General features: G+C 39.4%; 1 protein-coding gene across 1 annotated transcript in view; it reads left to right on the plus strand.

Annotated features, from left to right (window-relative positions):
* The window catches only part of SYPL1 (synaptophysin like 1), a 33030-nt gene that overhangs the window by 7967 nt on the left and 11144 nt on the right, over nucleotides 1-13919 (plus strand). The window lies entirely within an intron of this gene.

Raw genomic sequence — 13919 nt, forward strand, 5'->3', positions numbered from 1 at the left:
CCCACACCCCACCTTAACTCTGTTTTTCTTCCTGTAATCCTCTCAGTATTTAACCACAAGCATTCTAAGGGGGTAGATCAGATGTTAATTTTCATAGACAAAATACATGTGTTGTCATTGCTTTCAGAACACAAAAACACATACCCACACATACACAGCCCCACACATACAAATAGAGGTCTCTGATAAAAAGGGAAAATTAACAATAACGGAGCGATGCTCTCATAACAATGGTTCTGAAACACTCTGGTCTCAGAACTCTTTATGCTCTTAAATATTGTGAACTTCCAGGAGTTTTTGTTTATGTGGATTATACCTATCAATATTTACCATATTAGAAATATAAGCTGCTACATTTAAAAGACATTTATTTATATTAAAAATAACAGTAATAAATCACTTGAAAGCTTGAATTACATCAATGGCAATAAATCTTGCCAGTTTTTCTTGAAGTAAAGGGCTCACTTCATTTGTTTTTGAGAAAAACATCTCCCAAATATCTAAATCTGAATAATTATATTTTGTCTATGACTTTTTCTTACAAGTGAAAATGTCATTTCAGGAAGAAAGTAGCTAGTTGAGCGTACAATTCAGTTGTCTAAATGCTTTTCCTGGAGAAAACCATTGTGTTGTGATAGTGACAATCTTTATTTCATACATCTATTTCATCACAGAATATTAAGATTCAGATGTCAGGATTTTATAAAATAATTTTTACTGTTTCATCAAAAGGTTTTTGTTTTTTTTTACTACAAGTACATAATAGTTTGGTGGTATTGCTGATTCCTACCAAAGCCCAGCAGTGCCTTTGATTAAATCAGTAGAAATGTCAACAGAGTATTAAAGGCAAATAATGTCAGGCCCTGGCTGGTTGGCTCATTGGTAGAGCATCAGCCCGGCATGTGGAAGTCCCAGGTTCAATTCTCGGCCAAGGCACACAGGAGAAGCGCCCATCTGCTTCTCCACTCTTCCCCCTCTTCTTTCTTTCTATTTCTCTCTTCCCCTCCCACAGTCAAGGCTCCATTGGAGCAAAGTTGGCCCGGGCGCTGAGGACGGCTCCATGGCCTCCACCTCAGGGGTTACAATGGCTCCGGCAGCAATGGAGCATCACCCCAGAAGGGCAGAGCATCGCCACCTGGTGGACATGCTGGGTGGATCCCGGTCAGGCGCATGCGGGAGTCTGTCTGACTGCCTCCCTACTTCTAACTTCGGAAAAATACAAAATAATAATAATAAAATAAAAGGCAAATAATGCCTTAGTAATATTATGAAAATATTTTTTACCTCCTGGACTCCGTGAAAGAGACTTGGGTACTTCCATAGGTCCACAGACCACACATTGAGAATTACTGTTGTGATACAAGATAAATATCATTGAGGACCAGGAATGGAACAGAAGATGTGGGTGGGAGAAGGACCATTCCTAGCTCAGGGAAATAAATCTGGAAAGAAGTTTCAGCCTGTTGTCTGGATTTATAACTTGCACAGAGCTGAGTTCTTAAGGAATTAGGAAGGGAGAGAATATAGCCTCCGAACTGAGACCTGACTCTACCTGACAGCTTAAGGTCTGGATTTATGGTAACTTAAATATTTCCATATGTTGGGATTTTAGGAGCCCCATTCTAACATGTGGAAGAAATAATAAGCTCTCAAGTGAGCCTACATCAGATACAGTATCCTCAGGCAAATGAAGGAAACCTTTTCACTAAAAGCTCAAATTATAGCAGCAGCAAAAAATACTATCAGCTTTCTGTGAACTGACAGGCTAACTTCAAGACAGCAAGCCAACTCAACAGCCAGGATGGATATTGAGTCACTACAAGACATAGAAATAATAGAGCAGTCAGGATAGATTTAGGCTCCCCAGAGATTTCTAGTTCCCTACTCAGCTGAAACAGTTGTTTAAGAATAAAGGTGACATAAAGATGTTTTCAACATATAGTAATTAAAAGTTAACAAAAAACTTCTAGCTGTTTATTTCAGCAGAAATTCAAGTTTATTTCACATAATCCAAATTCTTAAGGGTTATGCAACAGACTATCTAGAACTTACTATGAATGTGTTTTACTAGCAGAAGGAGACAGTAGAAGAGTCAAATTGAGGTATTCTGTGACTGATTTTCAGTGCTCAGTGAGAATGAATTGATACCGGCATAAGTAATAAAATGTTTTTTAAAATGAGTATCTTTAATAAAAACTTCAGACATTGACTCATAAAAATAAATACCTTGGCTCTAGGCTCTAATCCTATTGATTATAAAGGCAAACATGCCGTGATAGTTCATTTTAAATACTAAATGATAATTTGGTTTTAATATAGAGCATATATTTGGATTTGCACATGAACATTTATATACAATATACTTTAGGTCTATAGTGTGCCCGTAAAGTCATGGTTCACTTTTGACTGGCCACAGGAAAGCAACAAAAGACGATAGAAATGTGAAACCTGCACCAAATAAAAGGGAAACTCTCCCAGTTTCATACTTGTTCAGTGCAGTTCGATGTGGGCTCACGCACAGATTTCTTAGGGCTCCTTAGGTAGCTATCCCGTATAGCCTCTACAGACTCGTCACTGACTGATGGCCTACCAGAACGGGGTTTCTCCACCAAACTGCCGGTTTCCTTCAACTGCTTATCCCATGAGTAATGTTATTCCTATGTGGTGGCACTTCGTTATAAACGCACCGATATTCACGTTGCACTTTGGTCACGGATTTGAATTTAACGAACCACAGAACACACTGAACTTTCCTCTGTACCGTCCACATCTCGACTGGCATCGCCATAGGCTGCTCCGCTGTATAGACGGTGTTACGTCATCATCTGCGCATGCGCACGTGCTGTCACATCATCCTACAGAAACTGGGAGGGTTTTCCTTTTATTTGGTGCAGATTTCACATTTCTATTGTCTTTTGTTGCTTTCCTGTGACTGGTCAAAAGTGCACCATGACTTTACGGACACACTGTGTTATTGGAGATTTCAGTTATACATTTTATTTTCTTACACTAACCCTGTACAGAAGGAAAATTAAGTAGATGATATCAGGTTAATGATGAAACCAAATAGCAGTGAGGGCCAACTAGAAACATGTCAGGTAGATGAAGATCAGTGTTCCCCAGGAGAATCCTTAGTGTGCTGAGCAAGGTCTAGGAATAGGTGCAAGGACTGGGACTCTGTCTGTAGGATAAATAACTCATTGAAAATACTAAGAATCATCACACTTTCTTTTTTATGATGAGTCCCTCTCAGTGTAATATTTTATGCACAGAGCCCCAATATCCATCTATAAGTTAGATACACATTTTACCATGTGAGTATCTTAAGGCATTTGACATACTCAGGATAAATTTTATTCATATTTTTAAATCTTTGTTTCAGATTCTGGTCTGATATTGAGTGGGGGCTTCTTGTGATCTAATTAAGTGGGGTCTGTTTTTACCTTGTAATGTAGCTGATGAATATAGCTCACATAGGATATTAATGCTTCTATTTTCCCTTTGGTCATGAGGTGTTTTTTTTTTTATTATCAGTATAGTTTCTAAAGATAATTTTAAGCCACCAATCCATTTTGTGCAAGTTTGGTTAAAACTAGACTTTATTCCGTAAAGTCACTTAGCTACATTCACATTTTAATTCATGAACACTAAAAGTGAAATAGGTGAGGGTATCATTGTCTGTCCTTCTATCTTTTGGGACCCCCCCATACTTTCAGGATACTCAGCCTACTGTACTAACATGCAACTTTCTAACATACAGGCCCAGCATGGGTTTCATTGATATATTAACTTTAATAAAGCTTTGATTCCTGTGTATGTCTAAAGGTATATATAAATAGAAGGTCAGATATTTTCTTGTACTCCAGTTGAGTACTGTGGTCTATTTTGGAGAGTAGTGTTCTGAGAACCAGTCTGTAATATTAGCTCCAAAGCTGTGAGAGATCTGCCATGCCTCTAGTCTGGTCCTGTTGGGCAGACAGATAACTGGGAACTGTTTCTCTGGTGACTTGTGGCTGTCATAATGAATATGGAACCTTTTTGACCTGAAGAGAGGCTTGTTGTCACCCTGTCCCTGGATTCCTACTGTTACAGTACAGATAGAATTTCATGTCAGCAGATTCAGTCATTCTTCCCATAAATAATAGGAAGGGGATGAAAAATGAATTTCACAAGTAGTAAAGAAATATAAATTAGTATATCAGTGTTCCTCATTTTAGACTAGGACTACACACTAAAGTGCTTATAAGAAACACCTTCATAAAGTAAATGAATGAAACAAGCTGTTCAGAAGAAAAACAATAGTTTAAATTCCTTGATTACTTATAAAGCCTGACACTTCCTGATAGTTATTAAAACACTAGAGCAGGGGTCGTGAACCTATGGCTCACAAGCCAGATATGGCTCTTTTGATGGCTGCATCTGGCTCTCAGACAAATTTTTAATTAAAAAAATGTTAAAAATATAAAACATTTTCATGTATTACAATCCATTTCCTACCTCTCATGTTCATGGTTGCGGGTGGCTGGAGCCAATCACAGCTGTCCTCCAGGACAACACCAAATTTTTATTGGATAATGCGTAACGTGCACAGGTCATTGTGAGGTCAGTAAGTAAACTCCCCTCTTAATCAAGTAGTCAGCTAGCTAATTGCAGAAACCCTTTTGACGAAGAAGATGGCTAAAATAAAAAAAGATGAGGAGTATCGTACTTTTCAGCAGGAATGGACAGAGGAATTTGGAATTTGCCTTTGTGGAGAGAGCAGGTTCTGCAGTGTGTCTAATATGCAATGATAAAATTACATCGATGAAACAGTCAAATATATATAAAGCAGCACTTCAACACATGCCATACTACATTTGCATCGAAATATCCAGCGGGGGACAGCAGGAAGAAAGCATGTCAAGAGCGACTGTGCAGAGTGCAAGCTAGTCAGCAGCAACTCCGTGTTTGGACCCAACAAGGTGACTGGAATTTGGCTAGCTTTGCTGGTGCTTTAGCAGTTGTGAGAAACAGAAAGCCACTCACAGATGGGGAGTATGCCAAAACATTCATGCTTCATGTTGCCAATGAACTTTTTGACGACTTTTTGGATAAAGACAAGATAATCAAACGAATAAAAGACATGCCTCTGTCAGCAAGAACTGTTCATGATCGTACCATCATGATGGCAAATCAAATTGAGGCTACACAAATGAAGGACATAAATGCAGCACCATTCTTTTCTCTCGGTTTGGATGAGTCAACAGACGTAAGCCATTTATCCCAGTTCTGAGGAAAGTCTTGCTGTTTTGCCTATGAAAGAGACAACAAGAGGAGAGGATTTATTTAAGTCTTTCACTGAGTTCGCTAAAGAAAAAAATCTTCCGATGGATAAACTTATTTCGGTGTGTAGTGATGGTGCTCCGTGCATGGTGGGGAAAAACAGGATTTGTGGCTCTTCTTCGTGAACATGAAAAGAGACCCATCCTAAGTTTTCACTGCATCCTACGTCAGGAGGCGCTTGTGCTCAGATACGTGGTGAGCAGCTTGGTGAGGTGATGTCGCTTGTCATTCAAGTGGTCAACTTTATTGTTGCCTGAGCTTTAAATGATCGCCAATTTAAAACACTGCTGGATGAAGTTGGGAATAATTATCCTGGTCTGCTTTTGCACAGCAATGTGCATTGGTTGTCAAGAGGGAAGGTGCTCAGCTGTTTCGCGGCTTGTCTGAGCGAAATCCGGACTTTTCTTAAAATGAAAAACATTTAGCATCCTGGGTTAGCTAACACTGAGTGGCTCCTGAAGTTCTGCTATTTCGTGGACATGACTGAACATCTGAACCAGCTCAATGTGAAAATGCAAGGCATTGGAAATACAGTCTTATCCCTTCAACAAGCAGTGTTTGCATTTGAAAACAAGCTGGAACTCTTCATTGCTGACATTGAAACAGGTTGTTTACTACACTTTGAAAAACTGGGGGAATTTAAAGATGCATGCATAGCAAGTGACCCTGCTCAACATCTTGATCTCCAGCAGCTAGCGGGCTTCACATCTAATCTCCTGCAATCATTCAGAGCGCACTTTGGAGAATTTTGTGAGCGCACTCGTCTTTTTAAGTTCAACACTCATCCTCACAAGTGTGCAGTGGACAGCACCGACCTGAGTTACATCCCCGGTTTCTCCATCAGAGATTTTGAGCTACAAGCTGCTGACCTGAAGGCCTTAGACATGTGGGTGAATAAGTTCAAGTCACTGAATGAAGACTTGGAAAGACTTGCACGACAGCAAGCAGAGTTGGTGAGCAAACACAAATGGGGAGAAATGAGAAAACTTCACCCTGCGGATCAGCTGATTGTCAAAACTTGGAATGCGCTTCCCGTCACATACCACACACTGCAGCGTGTGAGTATTGCTGTACTGACAATGTTTGGCTCTGCGTATGTATGTGAGCAGTCTTTCTCACATCTAAAGAACATTAAGACCAACCTACGATCACGTTTAACGGATGGAAGTCTCAACGCCTGCATGAAGCTTAACCTCACCACGTATCAACCAGACTACAAAGCCATCAGCAAAACCATGCAGCACCAGAAGTCACATTAATGGTAAGAAGTACTTTATTCATCATTGGTTAGCAACAGCAAAACAACGTTATTAAAAAGAATTCAGAGACTTATTGTACTTTAAAAGTGTTGGTCTTACATAAAATGCACACATTGTATTTAGTAAAAAGTTAAACATATTGTATGGCTCTCACAAAATTACATTTTAAAATATGTGGTGTTCATGGCTCTTTCAGCCAAAAAAGTTCCCGACCACTGCACTAGAGGTGACATCCTGGAAAGCACATGCCCTATCTTACGTGTCATTTGTCACTCAATTTCATGTGATTGTTCCTTTATGGGACTATGGGTCTGATACTGCTATATCTTCCTTCAGTTTCCCCACACTCTCAGGAAAAGTGGAAAGTCTAAATTTTTATGTACACTGTGCTGATATTAAAATATTGATAAAAGATTCGAATTTTTTATGGTTATGGGAAGACCACACAAATATATCTGCAGGTCAGGTTTCACCCATGGGCTACCACTACATAACTTCAAATCTAAACCAAAACCGCAGTGGAATAGGAGAGGTGAGATGGTTGGATAATTTACTCACAGATTGTTTTGTGCTCCATTTAATAAAGGGTGTATACCTTTTCCCCTTTTTTCCATGAGATAAAAACTCTTGGAAAAAACATGACATTTATTTATCCTGCTAACAAAAAGGCAGCTTCAAAATGATGGTTATGTAAGACTCAAAATATGGTTTTTTTCCTGTATATATTGGAAATTGATTTTTTTTCTCTAATTAAATAGTTATTAGTATAAATTTTCTGTGTGCTAAGCTTTCTGCTAGAGAGGCATTAAAAATCTTATAAAAGGGCCCTGGCTGGTTGGCTCAGCGGTGGAGCGGTGGAGCGTCGGCCTGGCATGTGGGGGACCCAGGTTCGATTCCCGGCCAGGGCACATAGGAGAAGCGCCCATTTGCTTCTCCACCCCCCCCCCTCCTTCCTCTCTGTCTCTCTCTTCCCCTCCTGCAGCCAAGGCTCCATTGGAGCAAAGATGGCCTGGGCGCTGGGGATGGCTCCTTGGCCTCTGCCCCAGGCGCTAGAGTGGCTCTGGTCGCGGCAGAGTGACGCCCCGGAGGGGCAGAGCATCGCCCCCTGGTGAGCAGAGCGTGGACCCTGGTGGGCGTGCCAGGTGGATCCCTGTCGGGTGCATGCGGGAGTCTGTCTGACTGTCTCTCCCCATTTCCAGCTTCAGAAAAATACAAAAAAAAAATACCTTAAAAATCTTATAAAAGACCAAGGACAAAATAAGACAGTCTGCCGAGAGACATAAAAGCATAGCTTGAAAAAAGCAATAAACTGTAGTACAGTATACCATTTATTTACTGATTTTTGTATTAAGTGGGAAACTAGTTTTATTATTGTATTGGGGTTGGTTTTTATTTTACAAGGCAAAATACACAAGAAAAATGCTTATGACCCAAGGCTGTGGCAGCTTAGGAGATGGAAGAGTTCTACCACAAGGAATTGAGTAGGGTCTTAAAGGATGAACTTGTTAGAGCAGGGGTCCCCAAACTATGGCCCACGGGCAGCATGCGGTCCCCTGAGGCCATTTATCCAGCCCCCGCCGCACTTCCGGAAGGGGCAGCTCTTTCATTGGTGGTCAGTGAGAGGAGCATAGTTCCCATTGAAATACTGGTCAGTTTGTTGATTTAAATTTACTTTTTCTTTATTTTAAATATTGTATTTGTTCCCATTTTGTTTTTTTACTTTAAAATAAGATGTGTGCAGTGTGCATAGGGATTTGTTCATAGTTTTTTTTATAGTCCAGCCCTCCAAATGTCTGAGGGACAGTGAACTGGCCCCCTGTGTAAAAAGTTTGGGGACCCCTGTGTTAGAGAATGGGGTAGCGGTAGGGATGGGGCAATTTCTGGCTGAAGGAATATGTACATCTAAGACATAATAAACACATGATGTGTTTCAGAAATAGTAAGTAATACAATGTGACAGTTGTGCAGTGCATGGCAGGGAGTATAGTGCACACAAATCTAGAAAGATGAAGGTGAGGCTACTTCAGCAATGCTTCTTATGTCAAATTAAGAAGTTTGGGGTTTTTTTTTTTTGTTTTTTAAAGCAAGAGAGAGAGGGATAGACAGGGACAGACAGGAAAGGAGAGAGATGAGAAGCATCAACTCATAGTTGCAGCACTTTAGTTGTTCGTTGATTGCTTCTCATATGTGTCTTGACCACGGACTCCAGACAAACCAGCAACCATGGAGTCATGTCTATGATCCCATGCTCAAGCCAGCGACCCCACCCTCAAACTGGTGAGCCCACACTCAAGCCAGTGACCTTGGGTTTCAAACCTGGGTCCTCAGCAACCGAGGTCAATACTCTATTCATTTGCACCACCGAAGAAATCCCTTTAAACAGAGGAGTGACATGACTTCAGATCAATGTGACATCATGAAAGTTGCTCTGTCCACTAGAAATACAATCAATGCAAACTACAAATGTAAGCAACATAGTAATTTTGTATTCTACTGGCCACACTAAAAAGTAAAAAGAAAGAGGTGAGATTAATTTTAATAATATATATTTTACTTTACCCAGTATATCCAAAATAGTTTCCACGAGTAATCAATATAAACAATTGGTGAGATGTTTTATATTTTTATGCTAAGTCTTTATAATTCATTGTATATTTTACATTTACAGCCATCTCAATTCAAAGTAGCTATTTTTTTAAAATACTGATTTTATAGAGAAGATAAAGATAAAGGAAAATATTGGGTTTTCTGTTGCACTTATTTATGCGTTCATTTGGTTGATTCTTGTATGTGCCCTGACTGGGAATGGAACCCACAACCTTGGCACATAAAAATGATGCTCTATTTTTAAAGTCTGGACACATCCACATGTGGCTTGTAATTACCTTATTAGACACTGCAGCTTTAAGGCCCACACTATAGAAGATGAATGGTGATGGGAATGAGATTGGAAATGAGAGGAAGGGTCTATTGGGTTAGTCCCAGTAAAAAGAAATGAGGGCCTGAACAAAAATAGTGGCAGGAGTGATGAAGAAGAGTAAGCAAAGCTTTTAAAAGAGTGTCATCATACTCTGTAGTCTTAGGCAACTTTTTCCCCTCAACATTAGGTTTGTATGATTCATCCATGTTGACATGAGTAGTTTTGAGTAGCTGTAGTTCGTATGTATTTATTGCTATATAACTTTCCCATTGTAAGTATATATTACCATATTTTATCCAATTTCCTATTGCTTCTCTTCTTGATATTATGTAAACGATGTCAATATGAATATTCTTGTGCATATCCCATAGTACACATGAGCAAGAATTTCTCTTAGATCTATAGACTAGTAGACACTAACCCTTTGTGACATTATTGCAAATACTTTCACCTAGTTTGTAGCATGTTTTACGTTTAAAAGCTGACTTGATTTTGAAAAAATTTTTCTGTAGTTGAATTTAACAAACTCTAACCATAGTTAGTGGTTTTTAGAAAATCTTAAGATTCTTTCTTTCTCTATGGTCACAGATTTTCTTTCATATTGCCTTTAAAATTTTTAGATACTCACTGTTTACTTTTTAAGTATTTAGCTCATCTGAACCATTTATTGAACAGTCCTTCTCTGTATTGGTTATCTATTGCTGCATAAAAAATTACCTCACACTTAGCATTTAAAATAATAGACACTTATTCTGTCATAGTTTCTGTGGGTCAGGAATATCGGAGCAGCTTAGCTAAGTGGTTCTGGCTCAGGGTCTCCCATACATTGCAGTCAAGCTGTTGGCTGGGGTTGCAATCATCTCAAGCCCTCCTGCTCACTCACATGGCTGTTGGCAAACCTCAAACATTACACTTCCAAGGTCACTCACATGGTTGCTGGTAGTACTGGGTTCCTCACCATGTATGAATCTCTCTATAAATCGCCTCTGTATCCTCCCAACATGGCATCTGGCTTCCCTCAGAGCCCGTGGCTCAAGAGAGAGGGAGAAAGAGACAGAAGTTGTAGACTATTACTTACTCTCAGAAAGGGCACCTCATTCTTTCTAACATACTCTGTTCAGTAGAAGCAAGTCACTGTGTGCAGTTGACACTTAATGGAAGGAAAATTAATCTCCCACTTTTGGGGAGAGCATTATCAAAGGAGTTTGTGGATATATTTTTTAAATCACCACACTTCTTTCCTTGGTAATCTGCAATGCCAGCTCCGTTAGATATACTGTAATTTGTCTATAAACACAAGTCTATTTCTGGCCTCTTTTCTATTGATTCAATTTGTATCTTCCATTTGATTTTTTTCTCATCCTAAATGTGGGCATGTGCCCAAGACTTACTATCCTAGCCTTCTGTTTTCACTCTGTATTTATGCACATTTATACTCAGAGAGTATTCATTATTCATTCTTCTATCTTTACCTATTAACTCTTTTTTTTTTTATAGAGACAGAGAGTCAGAGAGAGGGACAGATAGGGACAGACAGACAGGAACGGAGAGAGATGAGAAGCATCAGTCATCAGTTTTTCGTTGCAACACCTTAGTTGTTCATTGATTGCTTTCTCATATGTGCCTTGACCATGGGGCTACAGCAGACTGAGTAACCCCTTGCTCGAGCCAGCGACCTTGGGTCCAAGCTGGTGAGCTATGCTCAAACCAGATGAGCCTGTGCTCAAGCTGGTGACCTTGGGGTCTCGAACCTGGGTCCTCTGCATCCCAGTCCGACACTCTATCCACTACGCCTCTGCCTGGTCAGGCTACCTATGAACTCTTAACTGAAGACTCTATGTACGAGACATTTCTCAGACTCTTCATATCTGTAACCAGATTCTGTTTCTTATATTTCTTCTTAGAAAGAAAAAAATCCCTTGATAGTTATGAGCCTGATTATGCCTGGATTCAAGGCCTAGAAGGCATTATACCACTGTTCAACAGTATAGGCTTTGATAGCAGACCTGCACTGCATTTATTTGCTGGATATATGTGGCCTTGAACAAAATGAAGTCCTTTTCCCTCTTTGAGTTTACATCAGTGGTGGTCAACCTGGTTCCTACTGCCCACTAGTGGGTGTTCCAGCTTTCATGGTGGGCGGTAGCGGAGCAACCAAAGTATAAATAAAAAGATAGATTTAACTATAGTAAGTTGTTTTATAAAGATTTATTCTGCCAAACTTACTGAAAATCCAACATAAAGTACTTGGTAAGTAATTATTAATATATGCTTTAACTCTGCTTTATAAATTTTATGAAGTAAAGTTACTTCCCTACTTTATAAATCACCATTACTGTGGAACTGGTGGGCGGTTAGAAAATTTTACTACTAACAGAGATACAAAAGTGGGCGGTAGGTATAAAAAGGTTGACTACCCCTGGTTTACATTCTAGGAAAAAACAGACAAGTAATTTTAAGTATTGTCAGGCAATGGTAGTTACAATGGAGGAAAAATAGAGTAGCTTAAAAGCAATAGGTAGTGTGGGGTTGGGGACACTATTATTTAATGTAGTGTGGTAAGGGAAAGGCCTCTCTGATGAGGTCACATTGTAACAGGAAGCTGTGAAGGAGAAAATGAACCATGTACCATAGTGTCCCGTCCCCCCCATCTGCAGGCATCACAGTCCAAGACCCAGTGGATGTCTGAAAACCATGGATAGTATTGAACTTCATATATACTATGCTTTTTCTTATACATAAATACCTGTGATAAGGTTTAAGTTATAATTAGGCACTGTAAGAGATGAACAACACAATAATAAAATAGAACAAAAATAACTATACTGTGATAAAATATGAATGTGGTCTCTCAAAATCTATTATTGTGCTGTACTCACCCTTGTGATGTGAGATGATGCAGTATGTGCGTGATGAGATGAGATGAGGTGAAGGATGTAGGCATTGCAATATAATCAGAAGCTACTCTTGATCTTCTGACTATATGTTACAAGTACTTTAACCTTCTCTTTGACATCACCACTCCTGAATTTTGAGGCTCTTATTATGTAAAATAGGGTTACTGAACACAGTTACTGTGTTACCAGGATCTGATAATCAAGAAGGCTAATGGATGGGTAGCAGATACAGTGAAGATACCCTGAACAGGGGATGACTCACATCTCAGGCAGAGTGTGGGATGGTGCAAGATTTCATCACACAGAAGGGCATGCAGTTTAAAACTTATGAATTGTTTATTTCTGGAATTTTTCATTTAATATTTTCCAACCAGTGTTGCCCAGGGGTAACCAAAACCATGGATAAGGTTACACTTCTTTATTCTAGGCAGAGAGAAACCGTGGATAAGGTTACACTTCTTTATTCCAGGCCGAGAGAATAGCAATTACCAAGGCTCTGAAGGAGGAATTGATCCCCTGTCTTTAAGGAATAGCAATGAGATCAATTTGTGTAAAGAGATTTGGCAAGGAAAAAATAGCAACATGAGGTCAGAAATATTAAGGGAGGACTGGACCTTGTATGAGCTTTGGTTTTTATTCAGTGAGAACTTAGAAGGTGTTGGAGAGTTATGAGCAGAGGGAAAATTTCTCATATATATATATGAATATTTGAGAGAGAAAGAGAGAAGCATCAACTCATTGTTCCACTTAATTGTTCCATTTAGTTGTGCATTCATTGGTTTTTTCTCTTATGTGCCCTGGCCAGGGATCTAACCTGCCTCTGCACACTGGGACGATGTTCTATCCACTGAGCAACCTGGCCAGAGTCTCTGCTTTATATTTGTAAAAGATGACCCTGGCTGATATATTAATAATAGACTGAGGCAGGGGCAAGGACAAAGCAGGAGGATCAATTTAGAAGGCTGTTTAGTATATAATTCAGACGAGAGGTTATGATAGTTTAGAACGGGATGTTGTGATGGGGATTGTAGGAAATGATCTAATTCCAAATATATTTTTAAATAGAGGCATCAGCATTTGCTGAAAGATTGAGCTCTTGGTCACTACACCTCATCTGGGTTTTTTGTTTGTTTTGTAGAAAATTTAGAAGATACAAATACAAAGAGAAATTATCTTTTGTTCAGAAGTGACGACTGTTAAGATTTTGATGTATAACCTCTAGTAGTTTGTGAATGCATAGATGTAGACACATGCATAATGATACATTGTTTAAACAAACTTTATATGTAATGAACATTTTCCTTTCTTTTTTTAAGATTTTATATATATTGATTTTACAGACACAGGAGGTGGAGGTAGCAAGAAGTATCAACTCATAGTTGCTTCACTTTAGTTCATTCATTGCTCATCATGTGTACCTTGACCGGGCAAGCCCAGGGTTTCAAACCAGCGACCTCAGCATTCCAGGTTGATGCTCCATCTGCTGTGCCTTCACAGGCCAGGCTGTAATGGACATTTTTA

This window comes from Saccopteryx leptura, chromosome 12 (genome assembly GCF_036850995.1).
Source record: "Saccopteryx leptura isolate mSacLep1 chromosome 12, mSacLep1_pri_phased_curated, whole genome shotgun sequence".
In the NCBI taxonomy this organism is placed as follows: Eukaryota; Metazoa; Chordata; class Mammalia; order Chiroptera; family Emballonuridae; genus Saccopteryx; species Saccopteryx leptura.